This window comes from Micromys minutus (assembly GCF_963924665.1).
Source record: "Micromys minutus genome assembly, chromosome: 13".
In the NCBI taxonomy this organism is placed as follows: Eukaryota; Metazoa; Chordata; class Mammalia; order Rodentia; family Muridae; genus Micromys; species Micromys minutus.
Genome location: NC_137982.1, coordinates 35,835,065 through 35,860,885, shown reverse-complemented (window position 1 = coordinate 35,860,885; position 25,821 = coordinate 35,835,065). Strand labels below are relative to the sequence as shown.

Sequence of the window (25,821 nt, the reverse complement as noted above, 5' to 3'; positions counted from 1 at the left end):
GGGGGGGAATGAAAAACTGAACGTAGCCAACAGAGGGTCCCAGACACCATGGAAAAGTGAGGCTCCCAGGACCAAATGGGGATAACTTTAGCTGAAATGAGAAGAGAAGGAAGAAATAGATCCTGTAGAGGCCTCCTCCAGGTCTAAGCATGGGGGCACCAACCCATCTCAAATTTTTTAACCCAGGAATGTCCAAAAAAAGAACGGGAACAAAAAATGGAACAGAGCCTGAAGGAAGGGCCATCCAGGTACTGCCCCACCTGGGGATCCATCCTGACTGCAGACACCAAACCTGATACTGTTGCGTGGCCAAGAGGTGCTTGCTAACAGGAACCTAGTGTGGTAGGTTCTGATGAAGTCCAGCCAGAAACTGAGCAATGCAGATGTGGATGCTTGGAGCTGACCATCAGACTGAGCTCTGGGAACCTGGTGGGGGAGCTGGCGGAAGGACTGGAGGAGCAGAGCGGAATTGCAACCCAGTTGGAAGAACAACATAGACTGGCCTGACCACCCAGTCCTCCTAGAGTCTAGATCGCCAACTGAGAAGGTGTACAGGAGGGAATCTATGGCTCCAGGTACATATGCAGTAGAGGATGGCCTTGTCTGACAGCAACAGGAGGGGAGGCCCTTGGTTCTAAAAAGGCTTGATACCCCAATGTAGGGGATGCTGGAGCAGTGGGGTAGGGCAGGAGAATGTGTGTAGAAGGGAGCACTCTCATAGAGGTAAAGGGGAGTGTAGAGAGGAAGATTGTGGGATTGGGGATGGTGGAGTAGTAACCAGGAAATGGGATATATTATTTCAGATGTAAATGAATAGAATGATTAATAATTTTAAAAGATATGAGAAAAGGAAGTTAAACAGAGCCTGAAGATTGGCACCTATGTTGTAACCTGGCCTCCACACGCATGTACATACATGGACACTCATTCCTAGAAACACACACACTTTTATTTTGTACTCACTTAGAATTTTCTTTAGTGTTGATGTTATTAGTAGGTTCGGGAAAGTTGTTTATTTCTTCATTCTATCCACGTGTTTCTAAAACTTTCCTCTCTTAAATCTAAGGCTAAAGAATTTGAGTTTAAACATAATATGCTCAAAAAACATATAGTGAAAACATAGGCCCTTTGAATATTATACTATTCAAAACATAATCTAAGTTTCCTATTTGGTTTTTGATTTTATTTATTTTGTTTTTAATCATTTCCATGTGAGCCACAGGTCAGAGTTGTGACCTTATTCTCCTTACACTAGTCTCTGCCTTTCTGTTGGGGACTACGTGTTGTACTATAGTGACTATAGTGCTTGCTCATCCATTCTCGTCACTGCCCTGCGACGTCTCCAAAGTCAGGGCCTGTGTGCTTCTTCAGCTGCAAGCTTTCTACTCTCCAGTATAAGGCAGACACCAAAGTTCTGTACAAAAAAACAATAAGGCCTGCTCAGTCGGGATCATAAATATTATTAATTTTAAAATTTGGTGATACATGACATCCTGGTATCCTTTCCAGACTTAAACCCAATTTGACCTCGAGTCATCTGATAAAATATATTATATCTATTAATTAGATTATAGCACCTCTGTTTATAAATATATGAGTGGTTCACAGGGAAAATCAACATTCACTTAGTGATCATTTCTTATTGCAATCTTTCTGGTTTAACCTTTTATATCTTAGTCATTGAGAAACTTTAATAATTTATTTAATTTCAATTAAATTTATTTAAAATTAATTCAAGAAAAGTTGAATGATAAAAGGAATATTGTTTTTGTTCAGTTGCTAAAGTATAATTAAATCAAAATGCCTGAGATCAAATACCATCTTTGCCACTTACTGTCTATATAAGACTAGAAATATTTAGTCTTGTTAAACTTCAGTTTTTTTCATCTCTAAATTGGGTTGGTACTGGTGCGTACCTTAGAACAACTGTAAATATTATACAAGTTGACATTTCTACTTAGTCTAGAGTCTGCACATATTAAACATTAAACAAATGGTACCTACAACTAGTTTTTAAATAATCTACACAGAAATGATTGAATGAGCCCTTAGTGTTTGGGCTGGAGAGATAGGTCAGTGATGCAGAGCACTCTGTGTTCTTCCAGAGATTCCAGATTCAATTCCTAACAACCACATGGTAGCTCATAACTATCTGTAACTCCATTCCGAGGAATCTGATGTCCTCTCCTGGCCTCTGTGGGCACTAGGCACATATGTGGTATACAAGCACACTAGCATATAATTCACCCATAATTTTAATAAAGAATTATCAATCATTACTAAGTAGATAATTTATGACTAGTAGTTACCCAAAATTGAGTAAAATGAAGTTTTCTGGGTTATAAGCATTTCACTTATAATTCAATGGTTTTAATTAGTCTGCCTACAATTCTTCATGGTTCCATGGGAAGCCTCAGTCCTATTTTATTATCTTTAAGACCTTAAATACTTTCTCTGTGACTCCTTTCTGAAGAATAGTTCAGCACTTATCCCTCTGCTTTCTCATTACATATAACCATGTTACACGGTTATTTATTGGCTTTGTCAATAATCTTCCAGAGGATTGAGGAAGACAATTTTTTTCTAAATAATAAAATTTAAAAACCTTCTAACCTGGGTGATTTTCTGTTCTATTAGCTGTATGGCATCTCTGGTTTGAGCTTCAGTCAACCAACCATACTTTCTATGTTCATATAGCCAGACAGGGACCTCTAAACCTGTGTGTGTGTGTGTGTGTGTGTGTGTGTGTGTGTGTGTGTGTGTGTGTGTGTGTGCATATGTGCATGCATGTGTGCAGTGTGTACCATACTTCAAGAAAATACAGAAAACTAAGAACGCCAACTGAAAGAAGAAGTTGAAACAATAATGTCACTATAAAGAATCAGTAGCCCAAGCTTCTGGAGGCTTATGTCCACATAAGTCTATGATTCCTGTTTGTGTATTGGGTTTCTATTTTTGGAGGAAAAACCACAGAACTGAAAAGAAGCAGGGAAGCAAAAAGAAAGCATGGGTGAGGAAAAGAGCTCCAAGATTTAAAATGAAGAGGTTACCATATTTATATGGTATATGAATAAACATGGATGTCCTGCAGACCAAATGAGAACTCAAACTGTTACAAACGTTCAGTGAATGGAAGGGAAAGTCGATTGTTCAGTCAGCATAAGAATGCAAAGAGCACAGATACTAAGTATGTAGCTAAGAAAATTTTAATCATAGATAAATTGCTATAAAATTAAAGAAAAGCCTACTAGAATAAAATTTAAAAGACTTAAAACTAACAGGCTGTTATACAAGCACAGTTTCTTAGTATTCCAGGCTCAGCTCCTCATCTCTAAAATGAATGTAAACCATGTATTCTGGTTTCAGGAGTCTGTGGACATCTGATGCTCTGTGGATTGATGCCACATGATGATTAAGTCTTTAACAGTGCATGCTGATGTAAAGTGTGACAATGAGGAATTATATGAGTCATGAGCACGAATGTTGGCAGCCAACTGCAGAGAAAGGAAGACTGTGAGTCTTTCTGTTTTCTAAGAGAGTTATAAATGGAATTAGGTGGATGGTAAGTGATAATGAGGATGTAAAATGAATGGCATTCATCTCAAACAATATGAATAAAGGGAAGCTAACTTGATAATCTTTAAAATCATGGCTTTTTACAAAAAATGGAGTACTTCTTAAAGATACAAGTCAATACTTCTGGCTTCTTATTGAACTAAGAATAGTTGAAAACATTTTGCTATCCTGTTATTTATCCTTTAAAATATTAATTCCACACGTCACTTCATATATATATGCTTTGTTATTACCATTGTCTGAATTTTCATCTTCTCACTTTTTATCACGAAGGGCTTCATGTAGGTTTTACTGGCTCAGATCTTTTATTAAAAATGCATTCCATACTCGGCTATTAAAACTATCCCGGCTCTCTGCTCCTCCCTGTTCCAAAGACAGCTGCATCTTCTCGTGCAGTGCCAGCCTTGTCTCATGGCATCGGGGAAGGGCTCATAACCATAGTCCATGCCATCACTGCCACTCAGAAGACTATGGATGGCCCCTCTGGAAAGCTGTGGTAGGATGGCTCTGAGGATAACCAGAACATCATCCCTGAAAAAAACTGGTGCTTCCAAGGCTGTGGGCAAGTCATCCCAGAGTTGAATGAGAATCTCACTGGCATGGCCTTCCATGTTCCTCTACCCCAATATATCTGTTGTGAATTTGACATGCCATCTGGAGAAACCTGCCAAGTATAATGACATCAATAATGTGGTTAAGGGCCCACTAAAAGGGCATCCTGGGCTACACTGAGGACCAGGTTGCCTCTTACAACTTCAACAGCAACCCCCACTATTCCACCTTTGATGCTGCAGCTGGCATTGCTCTCTATGACAATTTTTTGAAGTTCATGTCCTGGCATGACAATGAATACAAGTATAGCAACGGGGTGGTGGACCTCATGGCCCACATGGCCGCTAAGGAGTAGGAAACCCTGGACCACCCATCCCCCAGCAAGGACACTGAGAACAAGAGAGAGGCCCTCAGTCCCAACTTGACCCCCAACACTGAGCATCTCTCTCACAATTTCCATCCCAGACCCCCATAATAACTGGAGGAGTCTAGGGAGCCCTCCCTACTCTCTTGAATGCCATCAATAAAGTCCACGGCACCTACCAAAAAAAAATCCCTTAGTCATTTCACAGTTATTATACATTCAAATAGCATGTCATACATGTAAATATACAAAAGTGTTTGTTGAGTATACCATGATAAAGCAGAGTTAAATGAATAATATTTCATGGAGAGTGTTTTATCATATTATACCCCTGTTTAAAAATCTACTGTGGCTCTCTTGCCCTGCACATCAAACTCCATCAGAGTGTAATGATTTTGCCTTCCAAGTACTCTCACAAATACTTCTAAGCAAGCCCATACAACCTTCCTTTAGCTCATTTCTCTCCTGTGTCCAACAAGCACAATGTAATCTAATCCCTGTATCTCTACTGCAGTTTCTGTCTCATAGAAATATATTATTATATGCTGCCCATCTACTAAAAATACACATATTATCATACCCTGTTCCTCTATTAAAATACTATCTGCATAGCAAAAAAAAAAAAAAAAATAGCTACGGGTTCAGCGTATCTACTTAGTTACTGTTAACCGGGTATAGATGAAAGGAGCCCACCCTTAAGAGGAGGAGTTTCCATGGAGAAAAGTGTATAAATAAACAAAAAAAAATGACAGACTATCTGATCATAAAGATTAGTACTCCATAAGAGCACAGAGGAGAGGCATTTAAGCGAGGCATACCTGGTGAATCAGAAACAGCAACTCAGTGTAAATGAACTTCCGTCAATGTCTTTAAGGCAGAGAAACACAAACAGAAATATCACACACAAAGACACGAAATATCATAATGGGTTCTAAAAATGGAATCAGTGGAGGGTTTGTGGTGACTCTATATAAACTTTCAGAAATGTAGATACGCGGCCAGAAACATAAGCGAGGGAACGGTAACGGCTCAGCTGGCATGCTAAAAAGTTTTGATTTTGCTCCAAAAATAGGAAACTGGGAATTTTTTGTAGGAAAGTAAGTTCAAGAGATGAGACTCAAGAAGATGATTCTAATACAAGAATGAACAAGGTCTATTCAAAATGAAGGCAGAGACCACTTTGGAGGCAAAATAACCACACTACGCATACAAGCACACACCCAAAATGACCTGCACTTATGAAAAACACAAAGACATTACAGAGATTTAGGAAGTATAAATAGTGATGAATTGATGGAAAGCAAAGAAGTTTCTAAAGATTTTATGGGAAGCAAAATATAGCCACACCCAGGGGTGCCATTTACATAGTCCTACAGATATAAACATGCAGTACAGCTACCAGTGCTTTCTGATCATAACCAAATGTCGTTCTCTGAAGCAATGGAAGGTACACATGACTGGAGACATTTTGAATCAAAGTCAGGTCCACTTTTAATATCAACATTTTCAATATGTACATTATACTATCCAAAGCGGAGGAACAGTCCATTTCATTCTGCAATGATTAACATACAATGTATATCACTATACTTGATAAATTAAATACCTTAATTCCTAAAATAAGCAATTTTGTTAATTTGTAACAGAGTTCTAAAGACCTATATGGGCTACAGTGTGAGTTTCACAGATAACAAAGATAAATAAACCAATGTTACAGTGTCTCAATACTCAGTACATCAGCAGATTCCAAAGAGAAAATAAAGAAAAGGAAGGAGATCAGCAGACATAAAAATACCACTACAAGACAGCAGCCTGTGGGCAATGAAGGGCTGAATCATTGTAAATGGGGTTTGAGCATCTGCATCCATAAGCCACACCAATACTCTTCTCCAGGGGATATAAACTTGACCATTTACCCACTATAATCCCTAATTACATTATAATGGCTACAAGAATCTCTCCAAGAAATAATTTTCTAACGTGCCACATGTCAAAAGTTTTTTATTTGGGGCAGATTATGAGTTTCTTTGATAATCTGACAACTCTTCTCTATCAAAATCAGCCACAAAGTACTATTTCTATAATTTCAAGTGGCTCATGAAACTCCTTAAACCTGTACACAGGTTAGGAACTCAAATTGTAGCCTAGATGTTTTGCATAAAAGGCTGTTCACCAGCTTCATAAATTAAAAAAAAAAGCAAAATCTAATTTAAAATAAAAGTGTAAAATATATTATTTCATTGAGGCAATGATAGCATACAAGGCAAAGAAGCACAGACAAGACATACTATGCTAATCTTTTTTTTAAAAAATGAATCATAAATTTTATTTCAAAATGTAAACATCACTAAATATGCAAACATGTTAAAACAATAAAATTTACAATTTTATTAATATTTTTCTTTTGCATAGGACATTACAATATAGAATCTATATCTTACAAAATATATAACAGTTTTATCCGAGCAAGCCAAGGCCAGACTGAGAACTGTAAAACTGTAATACTTCACATCAGTGATCCCGGAAAGATGGAACATGAAATATATAAGAGGAAAAAGAGACAGCATAAAAGTCCATTATAAAAATATAGCTCTTTGAGTAATAGTTTATAGAAGAATATGTCCTTTTACAAAAGTTGTCTTTGCGTGTAAAAAGAAATTAAAAGAGGTTAAGAACCCTGCTTAATGCTAAATAGCTAACAAGTATGGCATTTACTGTGTATTTTTACATTTTGGTTTAAAATAAAACTATCTCCCAAAATAAAAAATAAACAACAAAGCTGATATCTTTATTCTTGAAATTTTTATTTGAAAAAGTCACCAGGAAAGACATGCGTTCTGCAAGAACTTAGCACCGTTCCTGTTTCGCCTGCCACTAGAAGCTTGCTCTCTGGGCACGCACTGACCAGGCTTCAGGTCAGCCCTTCCTACCCCCACAGGTCAGTTAACATGATGGAAATCATCTGTGCTCTCTTTGCCAAACAAAATCCAAAAATACAGTTGGAAAAAAAATCCTTGAGATTTCTAGGCCTCACAGAAACATTTAAGTCAACGGCTGAGGCCTCCCTGTCACATAATGTAAATAAACATTGACCTTACAGGCCACTGTCATTCAAATTCATGACAGCTATGGCTTAATCACAAATTCACAATTCTCATCCTGAAGTCAATCCTATTTTCTTTAAAAAAAAAAAAAACATCGAAATGGAATGAATCTGCTGTTATTAAGTTTCTTTTAAAATCTCATTAAATTGCTACTTGGAAAGACATAAATGCTGAGAGTTGATGATTTAGAGAAATGTTCCCACTTAGAAGTGTTGGATTTGGCTGATTATTGAGAGCTTTGCATGTCAAAATGAACTTAACAAAATCACTTCCCTCAGTTCTTTACAAACTCTTTCTAACTAAACTGTTTGCCCTTTAATATAAAGATGTCTGCTTCAGGGTCTGGTGCATCAACATAGAAGGTACTGCTTGCATCAAATCGACACCAAATGCAAATGCATACTGGGAGAGAAAGGTTATTCTCTTTCTGAACCACGGTAAATACAAATGGGTATGCGTACAGTCATTTCTTCACCTAAATGCCATTTGTCATCATATGAAAATCAAGCACTGTCATCAAATTCCAAGTGACCAACTGGGAGTGTTCCTATTTCATCAGCAGTGTCCTGTAAACTGCTCCCAAGGTTCCCTTAGCAGCAGGAGAGCTTCCTCCCGGATACCATACCAAACTATCTAGCCCTAATCTTCATGAAGCTTGTAAGGAGAAATTTTATCCGATTACATTTCAAATAAGTAAAGGAATTTTTCAAACACTTATGCAACACTAATGCAAGTTTCTCTCTTTAAAATGATGACTGCTTGGGATAGGGGATGGTGCAGAAGGTAAACTACTTGCTTTCCATCAGGAAGTTCAGTTCCATCAGGAGTTCAACAACCAGAATCCAAATAATAAACAAACAAGCAATCTAGGACAATAATGATAATTAAAGCAGGGTATGTCCACTGGTGTCACAAATGTTACAGGATTCACCCACAACTTTCTCAATTAGTTTTAGGGCCCACTCCACAAGAACTGACTGAAAAAGTATTATGGCATTAATAAATTTTCCTTTGTATCTGGGGGTGTCTCTGATATCTTTAAATAAATTTCCATAAGACCAAATAGCCCAACACTGACAGATGTGAGTCCCGGACATTTATTAGGTAATTCTACATATCAAGTTCCCTGTGGTAAAATCTCCCCATCTACAAAATAATATCTGTTGTACCTTACTTCAAATATATTACAAAATTACTAACTCTTATATAAAAGGACATGGAAATGTGAAAAAAAAGAAAACCTAATATTATTATTGTTTCTTTATTCTTTGGTTTGATTTGAAAAGTATATATGTCCTGCTTTATATTTTTAACTAAAAAAAGTTTAACCTTTTTTCACAAAACTTATATACATTTCACCTGGAAGTATGACATCTTCAGTAACTGCTCACTGACATCTAAAGTTTAGGTTTCTCATCATATTTCAGTATATAAACCATTTAAAATTTTAAACTAAAACAGAAAAGTTGGATGAGCATATTTCTCAGTTAGTCTGAGACTGCAGAGAGTCCACTTGCTCACTGGCAGGGAGGAGATCACCCTAAGCCTCCCCTTTAACAAGGAAGCCCAGTGACAAATGATACTTGACCAGTACAGCAGAAGGCCAGCACTGGCTTTCTTCCTCCCTTCTCTTTTGTCACTTTCTTGTCCTCCCAAAACCCTTCCTTGCCCCTCTAAAGAAAGGGAATACAGGCTAAGTTCCAAGTGTCCAGAATGTAAGGGACTCTATGTAGACCCCCAACTCATGCCATTGGCTCCCTGCACACACATGCAAATCCAAATCCTTTCTCTCTCTCTCATTAGAAAGCAAATAGGCATCTAATAATAAGAAGATAAAATAAAAACAAAGAAAACATAATAGGACAAACAAACAAAAGTCAAATAAAAAGCACAAGAAAGTCATATAGACTTAAAGACGCATACATTTGCACATACAGGAATCCTGTTTTATAAAACATACTATACAAACATACTATAAGATCATTCTATTAAAACAAAAATCTGCATGGATATAATAGTCAATCCTGTCCTATCCTCCCTCCCCAGATTCAGGTCCCATATCCCCACACAACTTCAGCAGGCACTACCAGTTAACTCACAGACATAGCAGTCAGAAAACCAGGTAAACTACTCTCAGACCTGTCCTCTCTCAATTTCCCCAGAATCCTCTAGTTTCATCACAAGCTCTGCAGCAAAAGACCCATAGCAGCCCTCCCTGCCCCTCTGTCCCCTACAGATCCCACAGATCCACCCAGCAACTCACTCCTCTGTCCCAGACTCCAATCCACACATGGACCTTATGCTAACTCAAAAGCTTCCTCCACCCAGGGTATCAAGTAGGCTGAAGGCATAGCCACAGCTCTCCCTACTATTTCTGAGATTCAATCCACCCACCCAGTTGTATCCACAGCTCTGTAGCAGAAAACTCACTGCAATCTCACTTTCTTTTTTGGACCCATCATTAACAGATTTCAGAGACCTTCTCCACCAAATTTCCTTTCCCTAATTTACCCCAGATTCTCAACCTCTAACACCATCAGGCTGTTACACACCTGTGAACACACCAGCTGAGCAGGCCTGAAAAACAGAAAACACACACCCATACATTCTCTAAAAATCCAGAGAGGAAACATAAAGCAAGAAACAAAACACCCAACCAACAAAAGACAAACCCAGAAATTAGCACCTAAAACTAAAACCATCCCAAACCCAAATGCTTAGATGCTACTATGAAAACGTAAGCCATAACATCCAAGATAGTATGTCTCCACAAAAGTCTAGCTATTCTACCATAGTATGTCCTGGATATTCCACTATAACTGAAACACAAGAAAAAGACCTCAAAACCAACTGAAAGAAGATGACAGAGTATCTTAAAGAGGAAATGAATAAATCCTTTAAAGAAATCCAAGAAAACACAAACTAATAAATTGGAGGAAATCCATAAATCCCTTAAAGAAATCCCTCCCAAAAAAACCACAAACAAACAATTGAGAAAAAAATAAATAAAATTGTTCAAGAGAAATGGAGATGGAATCAATGAGGAAAACATAATGTAAGGGAAATGGGAATTTGGGAAATGAATAATTTAGAAATTTGAGTAAGAGCTACAGCGACAAGGTTCACTAACAGAATACAAGAGGTGGAGGAATCTCAAGCACTCAGCACATAGTAGAAGAAATAGATATATCAGTCAAAACATATTAGATCCTCACATAAAACATACAGGAAATCTGGAAAACTATGAAAAGACCAAATCTAAGAATAGTAAGAGTAGAGGAAGAAAAAGAATCCCCACTCCATGACCCAAAAACTATTTTCAACAAAGTCATAGAAGAAAATTTTTCTAACCTAAAACAGATGACAGCAGAGTTACAAGGAACATACAGAATACCAAATAGGTTGGGTCAGAAGAGAAATTCCCTTCTCTACATACCAATCAAAACACCAAACAAACAGAACAATGAAATAATATTAAGGGGGAAAAATAAGTAACATATAACAGAAGACCTATTAGAATGACACCTGACTTCTCAACAGAGACTTCTAAAAGTAGAAGGGCCTGGACAGATGTGCTGCAGGCTCTCAGAGATGGCAGATGCAAGAAATCACAGTCCATGGACACAGAATACTACACTCAGCAAAACTGTCAGTCACCATCAATGGAGAAAATAAGATATTTCATGAAAAGCCAAATTTAAACAATATCTATCTACAAATTCAATCCTAAGTAAGTTGATAGAAAGAAAACTCCAATGTAAGGAGGTTAATGACGCCTATAAAACACAAGAACTAAATGTCCCCACATCACACCAGCAAAATCAAAGGAAGAGAAATTCGTACACACACTCACACACAAGCGTGCACAAATACACACACACACACACACACACACACACACACATTATCTCTCATACTCTCTCACACACATACGTATAACCACCAGGGCCACCAATAACAACATTGATGAAATGACAGGAATCAACAATCATTGGTTCTTGATAGTTCACAATATCAATGGTCTCAATCACCCAATAAAAAAGACAAAGACTAATATATATCAGAGTGAAGGGTTAGAAAAGGATATTCAAAACACATGGATCTTAACAGCAAGCTGGTACAGTCATATTAATATCGAACAAAATAGACTTCAAACCAAAACTAATCAGAAGTTAGGGAATGTAGGATACTACATACTTATCAGAAAAATCCACCAAGATAACATTGCATCTATACCCCAAACAAAGGGCACCGAAGTTTGTGAAAGAAACACTATGCAGCTTAAATCAAATACTGACCCTCACACACTGATAGTGGGAAACTTCAATACCCAATTCTCACCAATACACAGTTCATCCACAGAAACTCTAAACAAAGAAACAATGAAACTAATAAACATTTATAAACCAAATGAATCTAACAGATATTTACAGAACACTTTTACCCAAACAGAAAAGGATAAACATCTTTCTCAGCACCTCATGGAACTTTCTCCAATACTGACAACATACTTGCACATAAAGCAAATCTCAACAGTGATGAGAAAACTGAAATGGCTTCCTGCACCTTTCAGACCATCACCAATTAAAGCAAGATATCAACAATAACAGAAACAACATAACAGATTACAAATCCACGAAAACTGAACAACTTCCTACTTACTAAGTGAGTCAATACAGAAAGAAAGATTTTCTAGAGTTCAATGAAAATAGATAAACAGTATACCAAACTTATGAGACACAAGAAAGCTTTACTTTCATGTAGAAAATTTAAGAATACTAAATATATACACTAAAAAATTGAAGAGATCTCATACTAGGAATTTAATAGTACACTTGGAAGCTCTAGAACAAAAAGAAGCAGGCATACCCAAAGAAATAGAAAGCAAGAAATAATCAAACCAAGGGCTGAAATCAATAAAATTGAAACAAAGAGAAAATACAAAGAATCGATAAAACAAGTTGATTATTTGAGAAAAATCAGTATAATAGACAAATGTACTAAAACAAAATATCCAAACTAAATAAAAGACACAGAGACTATCTAAATTAATAAAATCAGAAAAAGAGGATAGTGAGGTAATCCAGAGAATCATAAGTACATACTTTAAAAACCTTTATTTTTCTAAAAGATCAGACAAGTAATTTAAATAAACCTAGAGAAATAGAGCCAGTCACTAATAGTCTTCCAACCAAAAAGTCACAGAGCTAGATGGCTTTAGTGCAGAATTCTACCAGACTCAAAACGCCAACCAATGAGTACACGTGGAGGAATCCATGGCTCCAGCTGCATACATATACAGAGGATGGACATATCTGGTATCAATGGGAGGAGTGGTCCTTGGTCCTGGGAAGGCTCAATGGTCCACTGTAGGGGAATGCCAGGGGAGTGAGGTGGGAGTGGGTGGGTGGAATGGAGAGCATCCTAATAGAAGCAAGGGGAGGGGATTGGAATGGGGGGTTGCAGAGGAGAAACTAGGAAAGCGGATAACATTTGAAATATAAATAAATGAATATCCAAAAAGAATGGGATACAGATCTAAATAGAGAATTCTCAATAGAGGAATTTCAAATGATTGAGAAACACTTACAGAAATGTTCAATATCTTAAGTCATCAGGGAAATGCAAATCAAAACTACTTTGGTGTTCTATCTTACACTTGTTCAGAATGGATAATATCAAAAACACAAGGAACAACAACAAAAAAAAAAAAAAAAAAAAAAAAAAAAAAAAACCCTCAAGGAACAGCACATGCTGGTGAGGATGTATTACAAGGACCTAATGAAACTGGTTGTATAACTGTTCTTAATCAACAGAATTAAAAGTAATGCTCTGAGTGCGTATTTCACAGATAAGAACACTAAAATTTCTGGTTTGCATTTGGGTAAACTATCAGATTCGTTCAACGTGTATTTGAGACCGATTCTTCTAATCGCATTTACTTACACTACTGTTTCACCGGAAATGCTAATTACAAGGGTAGTCATTGATTTGTATACAATCTCACCATCAGCTCCCTGGTCAAAGCAGATTTCCAGTCTGATAATGCTGCTTTGTGTTGGCCTGAGACTTTTGAAAGTACCAGAATGATTTGACCTTTATTTGATAACCTAAAATAACTGTCCTCATTTTCAGAATTGCACCATCTTAAAGTGTTTTCTTTTATCTTGTACATCTGAGCACACATTTTTAAAACAGTGAAAGTAACTGCAATTAAATAAAAAAAAATAAATAACAAGATAGCTTCAAAGCACGCTTACCCTTAAGGAAGTATAAAATTAGATGCTAAGCACAATTTAGCGTTGAGAGTTAACACTAACAGAATTAGAGCAGTCATTTGGAGTATGAGGTTAATGTCTGTGGCACATTTTTCCAAATTATGAATGACTTTTTATATATAGTCCTTTACAGAAAAGTTTATATAGAAAAAAGTTAATATTGATGTAGAAAACATTTGTTTCAAACATCCCAAAACACAGATGTTCAAAGTCAGTAACTCAAAGAAAGAAGTCAGGCTGAGGAAGACTATGATTTGCATAGGAGGGACAATACATAAAATAAAATACATATATTTTATGTATATAAAATAATCTGAATAGAACAAACAAATCATTTTGTTCCTTATTATTTTGCTTTTTTTAAATACACTACATTTTGAAAGTCACTCTGGCTACTTCTTGGGTTTTTAAAAATAGATGAGGACAGAAAATTGATCGTTTTAAAATTAAACTTTCCTTTATAAATCATTCAAATCTCATATCATGGATAAAGAGATTAATGGGACTAGGGATGGTAGCTCACAGTTGTAACCCAGTACTGGAAAGGTTGAGTTGGGAAGACTGTGGGAGTGTAAGGCCAGTGAGTTCCCGGTCAGCCTCACTATACTTTGAGAACCTGACTCAAGAGAAAGGTTGCCAGTCTTAAACAGTTTACACTGAGTGACTTTACTTCTCAGGAGCCATCAAGCCTTTAATGAACAGTTCTCAGTGCATCCTATGTGTCCTGTATTTCCAATGTCACAGCTTGCCTACACCCATTCTCCTTTCCCTAAATTCTTTTCAACTGTTAATGCTTAATTCAAAATGTTATTGATTTTCATTAAATATTCCCCAATGTATCCTATAAAAGGCATGTAATCTTTTCCTACAACATATAAAAGCCTGTTACTGGCCCATTTGTCACTGTTCTGTTGCTGGAAAGAAATGCCATGACCAAGGTAACTCTTGGGAATGAGAGCCTTTAGTTATTGGAGAGATGATTATAGGTTTGCAGGTTTAGTCTCTTGTCATCATGGTAGCAGGCATGGTGCTAGAGAAGTAACTGAGAGCTACGTCCTGATCCACAGCAGAGAGACAGAGACAGAGACACAGGGAGAGACGCACAGAGAGACACAGAGACAGAGAGACAGGGAGAGAATGGGCCGAAGCCCAGCATGGACTACTGAAATCTCATAGTCCATGCATAATGGACCATATATGAGCTTGTAGAAGGTAATCTTACCCAAACCACCACATCACTCCTTAGCAACCTATTTTCTTTCTTTCTTACTTTCTTGATCAGAAGGGTTTTATCTTCCTATTTCTCAATTGAAAAGACCTTAAGATCAAAAAAAGAAAATTAGTAATTCTGTGTCATCCCAGTACATAGCATTACGACTATAGTTCAAATTCTAAAAATCTTCTACACACTGGAATGCTATGAAATAATTTAATATCATTGATTTACATTCAAAAATTTCAATATATAATACACTTATGCTTCAATATAAAATAAAATGCTTGTTTATGTCAATAATTTAAATAAACTAGTTGTCTTGGAATATTAATGCTGCTACAACATAATTCCAGAGGCTTGCCATTTACAAACAAAGGAATCATTTCTAACACTTCTGGGAATTAGAAGATTCCAGATCAAAACTTTAGTAGCATCAGTGATTAGTTAGGGTCTGGTCTCTCTGCTTTCACTACAGTACCCTACTGCCATACCCCTAGGGGAAAAAAAATCCTTGCATGGCGAGTTAGAAAACAAATGAACCTGTTCCTTAAAATCCTCTTCCAAGAGCCAATGTGCCACCCACAGGGGCGCAGCTCTTAGTCTGTAGGTGACCCTTGAGGCTACCTCCTACCTCTCTGCACTGCCATCCCCTTACTGATTGAGTTTGTGAAACATTTAGAGAATAGCATTTACGTTTATCAAAGTTATGTTACCGTTATACCTTTGAGTATCAGTTCTGAAGAGAAGAAAACAACATAATGTTAAAAACCCTTCTTGCATTCAAAGGACACCTATCAAAGATTGTGTGTGCAAGTCATATTAGTACAAAGTTCCTAAGTCAGGAAAGAGCATTTTACAAGAAAAAAAAAAAAAATATATATATATATATATATACATATATATATATGAGGAAGCTTTGCAAAATACTGACGTTTGATAGCAACTCTGGAAATTTTGATTTTCTTATAGTGCAGAAAATAAATATGTGAAAAGGAATATAAAAGTAGATGTGCTTATAAGAAAAGACCCCAGATGTCCTTCAGTAGATGAATGGATACAGAATTTGTGGTATATTTACACAATGGAGTACTACTCAGCTATCAGAAACAATGACTTTATGAAATTCTTAAGAAAATAGATGCATCTAGAGAATATCATCCTGAGTGAGGTAACCCAGTCACAAAAGAACAGACATAATATGCAGTCACTGATAATTGGATACTAGCCCCAGAAAGCTGTGAACACCCCAGAAACAACTCACAGACTGTGTGAAGCTCAAAAAAAAGAAAGGCTAAAAAGTGTAAGCCCCAGTCCTTCTTAGAAAAAAAAAAGAAAAAGAAGTGTATAAAAAGAGTGTGTTGCACCTAGACCTTAAATCATTAATAATTAAAAAGTTAAGAATGTAGAATTGTGACAATTCTTGTTATTTAAAAATCATTAAGTTTAATCTTTACACACCAAAAAAACTTTGACTATTTCCATGTTATGTTTTGTTTTACATGTACTTTATGCTCATTGTAACTAGTAAAATTTCAATGCATACTATCAAACCTTTAAAAAAAATCAAGTACTGACAAAAATATATTCATATAGTTTTATGCAAAAAATGCTTCTAAAAATCTGCACATTTATCTGTTTTTTAAATAAAGTTCTTTAAATAAAAAAAGAAAGAAACAATTCATACAATCCTAAGAAAAAGAAATTGAGTTTATCAAACTATAAAATACTTACATAGAAAGGTAATCTTGTGTTCTTTGTTATTTTTTTTTAAACAAGGCTACTAGGGGAGTAACTCATGTGAGCATAAGAAGGAAGCAAGCTGTGACTGAAGGGGCACGCCTGCAATCCTCACCACTTGGAAGAAGAGGAGAAGGATGGAACAGAGTTCAAAGCCAGCCCTGGACAACTTAATGAGAACTTGTCTCAAAATAAGAAGTAGAAGAAGCTAAGAAAATAACTTGCTTGCCTGACATGCACAGGGCCCTCGTTTCAAAACCCACTGCTGCAAGGAGAAGATGACAAGAATTGTGGGATCAAGCACCAACAGCCTTGCCATATGGCATTGCCACGTTCACTCGAAAGGCTGAAACACACAAACCAAGCTGCCTCCCTATACCAGAAGATATTGCATAGGTAATACACTGGAAAGATGAACATTTATGTCTGTCATATATGGTTCCTAGCATACAATACATACTAACTGATCAAAAGGGAAAAAAAATAGATTAAAGCAGAAAAGTCAAGAAAGTTTAATGGTAGCACTTCAAAACCATCTTCCTCAGTAGACCAGATAAACAGGTAGGAAAGCTGAGAATCAGGAAGACAGCAAGACTGTGGGTTTAACTATTTTACTTCAGGCGTGCGATCACAATCCTAAAAAAGGGTATGTTTTCCCCTCAGCATTAAAAAGTATATTAAGCTAAGGCTTCATGATAACTGTCATTATTTCAACTGAGTCACACTGTTGGAGATCAGGATTATAATGTAAATTTGTCTTAACTCACCCTACTTTTTATAAAGTAGCAGTGACAATAAGCATCATCTTTAAGATAAAAATACAAACTTCTGCCTATGCCATATGAATAGTGAAGGGTTAATCATGTTTTAAAATATTAACTATGTTTAAATATCACATATCACCAGTTTAACCTTTCAAAATATTGTCCAGCAGTATAAAATCTAAACATAAATGTTACTGAAATAAATTTGAAAAATAGCAAAAGAAAGTTTGAAAGGGTTTGAAAGGAATTAAAGGATAAATGTGGTAATTATATCATAATCTCAAAAGTAAAATATATATATGACAGTATTTGTATGGCAAATTAATTGCACCAAAAGCAACAATGACATATTTAATTGTCAAATTAATTCACCTAAACTCAAAAAGAAATCACTGATTTTAGCACCTCTCCCTCTCTCCTTCCCTTCCTTCCTCCCCCACCCACTCTGTGTGTGTGTGTGTGTGTGTGTGTGTGTGTGTGTGTGTGTGTGTAAAGCTTAACGACTGAAACAGAACACATGACTTTTCAAATTTCTTGAATTTTGCATTATGCACCTAGCCTTTAATGGCTAAGCCATCTCTCTAGCCCAATATTTCAATATTTTTTAATTAATTTATTTATTTACATCCCAACTCAGCTTCCTCTCTCCTCCAGTCCCTCTGTCTCACCTCCATTCTTCCTTCCATCCTTTTTCCCTTTCTCTTCAGAGAGGAGGAGCCCTCCCATAGATATCACCCCGCCTTGTCATATTAAGCTGCAGTAGGACTCAGTGCATCGTCTCTTGAAGCTAGACAAGGCAGCCCAATTAAAGTAAAGGGATCCAAAGGCAGGCAACAGGTCAGGTAAAGGCCCTGCTCTAGTTGTTAGGGATCCCACAAGAAATATTTATCAACAAAGTTCACAAATCCTTTGAGATTGCATAATCCCAACTTGGTCATAAAAACAATGGATTTAGATTCTCTTGTCATAAAAATCAAAGACAGTAAGCTTAAAAGACTAAAATCCACTTGTTTCATATGATAAACTGGAAATGTTTGTATCATACAGCATGCGTCTAACACTTCAAAAGTTACTCCGAAGCTAATGTTTTTCACAAGCACTGACAGAAGGCACAATTCAGTGTGGGCAAGATGTAAACTATTCTTCCTAAAGGAGGGAAGAGAGCATACACACGAATTCCTAGCACAAAAGCTTAAAAAGCTAGAACTTGATTGTTTAATGATAAATTAGGCATCTTTTGGAACACTGAAATTGAAATAAAACCAAAGGTTAAAACACAGAATTAGCACCCTCTGCACAAACTAAATTGAAGAACCAGAATGAGCATATATCAATACACTTAGAAAGATGTAACCACCACCCTAAAAAGCAAATTGTACATCTGTATCCTCTGGGAATAAAAGTACTAAATTAAGTAATATAATTCAAAATATATTATAACATGAATATATTTAAATACATGAATATATAGATATATATATATATATAAAACATGATATACATACCTTGACCCACTAATGTTTATTTCAGAGAGAAAAGTCCCCAGACGTGATAGAGACATGCGGTTGGTACAACACTGTTATTTAGAACTTTAAGTCTGTTCTCTATGCAATCAACAGGGGATCATACATTCTTTGGTTCTGGTGAGTGTAATACACTACTTACTTTTTTAAACATCTCAGAAATTTATTTGATGTTTGCTCGAATACATTTTATATAGAAAGACTGGGATTGTTCGTGTTTGGAGCTCCTGGTAAATCTCTGAACCATTAGGGTGCCAATCCAGAGACATCAGAAATTGAAACTGCAAGCCCAATTTTAGGGCTGCCATTTAGGATTTGTCTCTGGTCAAAACAAGCCACTCCCTTAAACAATGCTTGAGGTATTAGAGCCACTATGTGAAAACAGAAATGAAGGAGGGCATTTGGATTCTGGCTTGTTGAATACTTAAATACTTGGAAATAAAAATATTCAGCTTTGAAGTTTTCAGTACTGGAAAACTTTCACGTCTAGGGTTTACAGCCAGAAAGAGCTGCTTCGTACTCCTTAAATTGAACTGTTTTCCAAAGGTTAATCTTCAGCTTTGGCTTCCACTTCCTCTGCATCATCATCTCCATTCACTTCAGCATTTCCTCTCTCAAGCCGTTCCCGCTGCCTTGCAGGTTCAGTCTCTTCTGTATCTGTGACCACTCTGGGCTCCATCTGAACACTGAACACTCCCCTCTTCTCCTTAGTCTTCTCTTTGATGACTGCCATAGCCTGGTTGAGGACAGAGAGGCCTCTGTCCTCTCTAGGATCATTGTCATCACATACCTGGGTGGAACTATTAGATTAAACTTGATGGACATGGTTTCTGTAGAACAATTCAAACCTGCTCTCAGGGCTTCTTTTACAGCATCAGTGCCTTCATAATTGCAAGCTACTTCAATGTCTGCTCAAATTTTGACAGCTTGTGGGGTCAAACGCCTATTGATATTGTTAATGAGTACTTCTCTTTCATCTTCATTCAAATCTAAACTATCCAGGATAGATGGGTCTGAGACTGCATGCTTAAAGGCATCACAGGCACCATATCCAGACCTCTTGTATTTGTCATCAAAGACCATGTGCATCAGAGATCTTTTCCATTTCTGAGATCTTCTTCATTTTCCTTCTTCAGAAATTTGAAGGTTGTAGGGATTCTGTAAAACCCACCCCTCAGTTACCTAGCAACAGCCAGGTATACCCCATCCCTCAATTACCCAGCAGTGGCCAGGTATGCTCCACCCCAGTGACCTGACACTATAAGAGGAGCTGCTTGATCCCTCCTCTCTCTCTTGCTCTTGTGCTCTTGCAGCCTTGCTCTCCCACCCCTACCCCTCCTCTTCCCTTCCCTTCCCCCTCTCGCTCCATGTGCTCAAGCAGGCCTCTACTACTCTACTCCTCTACTCCTCTACTCCTCTACTTCTCTCTGTCTCTCTGTCTCTCTATCTCTCTATCTCTGTCTCTGTCTCTCTCTCTGTCTCTGTCTCTCTGTCTCTCTGCCTCTACCACCCTCTTAACTCTCCCATGACCTGAATAAACTCTATTCTCTACTATACCATTGTGTGGCTGGTCCCTCAGGGGGAAGGAATTCCCAACATAGGCCCCACAGAGGCATCTCCCTTGCCCCCCACTCTCTTCGTCCTTCCCCTGGCATTGACATTGGTGCCAAAACCCGGGATGTCATCTTTTCGCAGCGTTGGTGCCCCGTGGCTTTTCCTTTCGGTGACTTTTCCTTTCATTGGTGCCCCGTCGTCTTTTCCTTACAAAGGTCTTATCATACAAATCTTTTACTTGCTTAGTTAGGGTCACACCTAGATATTTCATATTGTTTGTGACTATTGTGAAGTGTTTATCTTTTCCCTAATTAGAAAAGAGAAGAATATAAATCGGAAATAAAGAAGTCAAAATATCACAATTTGCTGAAATCAGTCTGGCAGTACCTCTGAAAATTGGACATAGTCCTACCTGAAGACCCAGTTATTCCACTTCTGGGCATGTACCCCAAAGATGCTACAAAAAACAATAAGGACACACACTCCACCAAGTTCAAAGCAGCCTTATTTACAATAGCCAGAACCTAAGAATGCATCCTTGTGGCAATCCTTGGTATTTAAAAATCATTAAGTTTAATCTTTACACACCAAGAAAACTTTGACTATTTCCATGTTACATTTTGTTTTATATGTACATTATGCTCATTGTAACTAGTAAGATTTCAATGCATACTATCAAACTTTAAAAAAACAATCAAGAACTTACAAAAATATATTCATATACTTTTATGCATAAATGCTTTAAAAATCTGTATATTTATCTCTGTTTTTTAAAATAAAGCTGTTTAATTACAAAAAGAAATTTAGGCTTATTAACACCTAAGTACCATCTTGTTTGACTATTGTATCTATTATTCTCTCATCTTTTAATCAATAAAAAATATTTTACATTGTTTATCTGCTTTATTTGACACACTTTTTCATAGGGAATTCAGGCTTTAAAATAAACAAATAGAAAACCTAAATCTAACCTAAACATATTAAAATCTGCTACTGAAGTCCAAAGACAAGTCCAAAAATATAGTAACTAGTTTATAAGACTAGTTTAACTAAGGCAACATATCTTCTATATAATTGTCTGTACATATTTTCAAAGTAACTATACAACTCATTCTGGAAGGTACATTTTGATGTGCTAAAGCATTCATAACATCAGCTTATGGTTAAATATTACATGGGACATTTTCCTGAAACAGAACAAGGACACCACAGTGTCTTTCTCATACCACTTGCAAACGTTAAAGTAAAGCTTATGCTTTGTCAGTGAAACATAAAGGAATGTGTGTCTGATAAAGTTCTTTAGCCATTGATTGTAGTTCACTGCAAGTATTAATTAGTTTATCATCCCCAGTGGACCCTAAAGATGTCAGTTTTGACCTGTTTCACCAGCATAAAACAACCTGAATCACAACAATATCTGCCATTGTTTTGTTTGCTAAATTAACATTAGATAGTTTATCAATATGTCTCTCTTTTCCAGTGGGGTAGTTTTGAAAAATAAACATAAACACACAGATTTTACCTTAAAGACAGTGCTTACAGTTCTCAGATTAGTTTGATAAGCAAATGCAGTGCTAAGAAATGCTTCACATGAATATGAAAACACAAATTTCATGCCTATGTTCATCAATATAATAATTTTATTATTATGGCCTTCAATAATTTAGTAACAATTTTTCTGACTTCAATAGTTTAATAAGTTAGTTTTCATGTGAGGAGTATTTATTCTTCATATCATAAAACTAAAATGACTTCAAAGACCAGCTCAATAATGTAAAGTAAGCAAGTCTATTTATAGAAGATAACATAAGCAATGTGTTTTATAATTAAATGGTTCATTGCATTTTAAAATGATTAGCATGAACAGAAATATATTTACATAAATTACATTGTTTCTTTCAAGCTATTATTAACTAGACCGTGCATTTCAATAGCTTACTGGGAAGTATAATGTATATTCAAGTAAATAAACAGCAAATCTTTAACTCCTTCCTTAGTAAATGTTTCATATTCTTTATTTATTATCTGAGAAATAGTGGCTCATAAATTATTCATAATATCAAGCCAGATCTGTTACATCAGGTGTCAGATTAAATGAAGAGGTAGAAAACGCTGAGTTTATATGAAGTATTCATTAAACTTGGTGAACTCATTAAAGTATGTTAATTAGGTAATAGACAAAGGAACTTGGTATTTGGTAGAGATTGGGCACTGTTAATACCTTGCTTTGTGCTAATACCTTGGCTGTGGTTTTACCCCTTAATGAGCACAAGGAAAAGCTGATTATTCCAAATGCAGAAAAAAAATCACATGTGTTACGTATTGGAAAAATTGCCCCAGGTGACAAAGGGAACAGCAGAGCAAAGGAACCAGCAATAGAACAAAAGAAGATACTGCAAAGCTTCTAATTTTTCCTTTATATGATTTTATGTCATGAAAACTCTACAGGTTAGTTTTGATATTAAAGGTTGATTTCATTGTTAGCAATGTTTGACTAATTTAGCTTCTTAATCTCTATTCACATTGTTGAGTAGTACTAAAATATCATTAATATGTAATACCTTTTCCTGTTTTATTATTTTAGAAAAGAGTTAACATTAAAATCTTTAAAACCTTAGGACTTTTGTGCTCACTTGAAGTAATTTTTTTCAAGCAGTATATTTCAATAAACGATTTTCCTATTAAAGAACAGCTTTTGAAAGACTTTGTTAAGGGATCTGTCTACACAGAGAGAGAGAGTAAGAGCAAGAGGAAGAGGGAGAGAGGGAGGGAGAGAGAGGAGGTTGTGCAACACACACTAATGCACCTGTACTGAAGAGCCAGCTGTCCAGACCCTCTCTAGTTTATGTAGCACTCTCCAAATCATGAGTGGACCACAATAGCTCAGGGGTAATATGAAAGCTTCCTCAAGCCAAAGGTTGCTGTTCTTGAAAACTTAAGTAAATGCTTTTTCTAGACATCTACCTTAATATCTTAATATTTCACCTTTTGGGAAAGTCATATCCTATATATTCAGTTCTTAACTGACGTCTCAAGAGCCCCAGAGGGTGAAATCCATAGTATAATATATTCTATTATTCTACATAAATTCACCTGGCTGCTTGTTTGTTGTATTCTCTTCTTTTTGTAAAAGTGGTTGCCATTCAAAGCACCATATAATTAATCAATGAAATGATTTCACTAAGCCTAAACTGTAAGTGTCCACCAAAAACATGACTCCGTTCACCTCCATGTCCACGCCAACCTTACCATCTGGCTTTGCCATCTTTACACTAGACAGCCTCTCTGATACTCAGCTCTGAAAACGAACAGATTTGCTAAAATAAAACAATGTTTTATGAAAAGTTTATGATTGTTTCATTTATCAGTTCAAAGGAGATCTATTCAATCTATGGGTGACACAGCACACATCCAAAGCTGCTGCTGATGGAGAAACGACCTGATCTTTCAACAATTACCCAATTACACTCCCATAATTCTACCTACTGAAGAAGTATATTCTTCAGAATTTAAAATAAATCACTTATTAAATGTTTTACAAATTTTTTTCTAGAAAAAAAAGATATAATTAAATAGAAGGGAGGAGTTCCTTGCCTTCTTATGTTGCCTCTCAAAGATTCAAAAATATTGAATATAAATATGCATTCACTGAGAATAACAATGTATACATATAAGTAAAGAATGTAAAATTCTGATCAACTAAAGAACTTTATCAACAAAAACAAAATGATATAGCATTCTCTAATGCTATAGAAACCAAATATATTTTTAAAATAGAAAGACAGAACTGAAGAGATGGTTCATCAGTGTTCAAATTGCTCTTTAAAAGGACTTGAGTCCACAGAATTCCCCACCTGGAGATCCATCCCATATACAGACACAAAACTCATTCACTATTGCAGATGCCAAGAAGTGCTTGCTGACAGGAGCCTGGTATAGCTGTCTCCTGAGAGGCTCTGCCAGAATCATACTGATACAGATGAAGATGCTTTCAGCTAACCATCAGACTGAGCATGGGACCCCCAATGGAGGAGTTAGAAAAAGGACTGAAAGAGCTGAAGGGGTTTGTAACCCTACAGGAAGAACAACAATATCAACCAACCAGACCCCCCAGAGCTCCCAGAGAGTAAACCACCAACCAAAGAGTACACATGGAGAGACCCATGGAGCTCTTATGTAACAAGAGAATGGACCTTGTCAGACATCAATGGGAGAAAAGATCCTTGATCCTGTGAAGGCTCAATGCCCCAGTGTAGGGGAATGCCAGGGCCATTAGGTAGAAGTGGGTGGAGCACCCTCACAGAAGCAGGGGGAGGGAGAATGGAATAGGGAGTTTCCAAAAGGAAAACCAGGAAAGAGATAACATTTGAAATGTAAATAAATAAAATATCCAATAAAAAAATAAACTTAAAAGAACTGGTTCAAGTTTCTTGCAACCAAGTTTGATAGTTGCCTACAATTCCAGCTCAGGAGAAACCAAAGCTCTCTTCTGACCTCCATGAGCACACATCAACACAAACACTCAAGTAAATATTTTGTTTAAAAATGGAAAACACAAAGACGAGAGTAAACACAGACACACTATGCTATTCCTGAGTGGGAAACTTAAATAAAAGTTTCCCACATATAAATATTATTCTCTTTAAAAATCCCTAATATTCTGTTCATGGTACTTTCTGACACATGTGAAAGCTTTCATTGGTTACAGACAAAAGAAAAAGGTACATGGAGATGCAACTCATTAAGAAAAGGATTTTTTTTATAATATGCCCATCCTGATTTAGTCATGGAATATGGCATTTTTAGAAGAGAAACAACTCCAGCACTTTTGGCCCTTGCAAGCCAGCTTGCTTTCCTGTCTCGGAAGCCCCCACATTGCTTGAATGCTATTCCTGAGTGGAAAATTTAAATAAAAAGGAGGGTCTTCAGAGGCACAAGGTCCCACAAGTCCAGAGCTTGGTAGGGTCTGGAACAACAGAAAATCTTCAGTATGCAGGTAGGGACCACAAAGATCCAGGACTCCTCCCAGACCCATTGGGTCCTGATTTTTTGGTGAAACAGAGGGCATGAAGATTATTCTTTAGGATCATTCCCTGCTCCCTACGCTCTTGCTTTTAACATCTTAAAATATATACCATATATCTAGGTGATAA

General features: G+C 36.6%; 1 protein-coding gene and 1 pseudogene across 5 annotated transcripts in view; both read right to left on the bottom strand.

Annotated features, from left to right (window-relative positions):
• SLC4A10 (solute carrier family 4 member 10) overlaps window positions 1-25,821 on the bottom strand; it is a gene marked incomplete at both ends in the record, with an annotated part of 275,521 nt that overhangs the window by 216,743 nt on the left and 32,957 nt on the right. The gene's annotated exons all lie outside the window — the stretch shown is intronic.
• On the bottom strand, window positions 19,662-20,197 carry LOC308428760 (eukaryotic translation initiation factor 2 subunit 1-like; annotated as a pseudogene). The gene has a single exon. The product of its transcript is annotated as a eukaryotic translation initiation factor 2 subunit 1-like (transcript).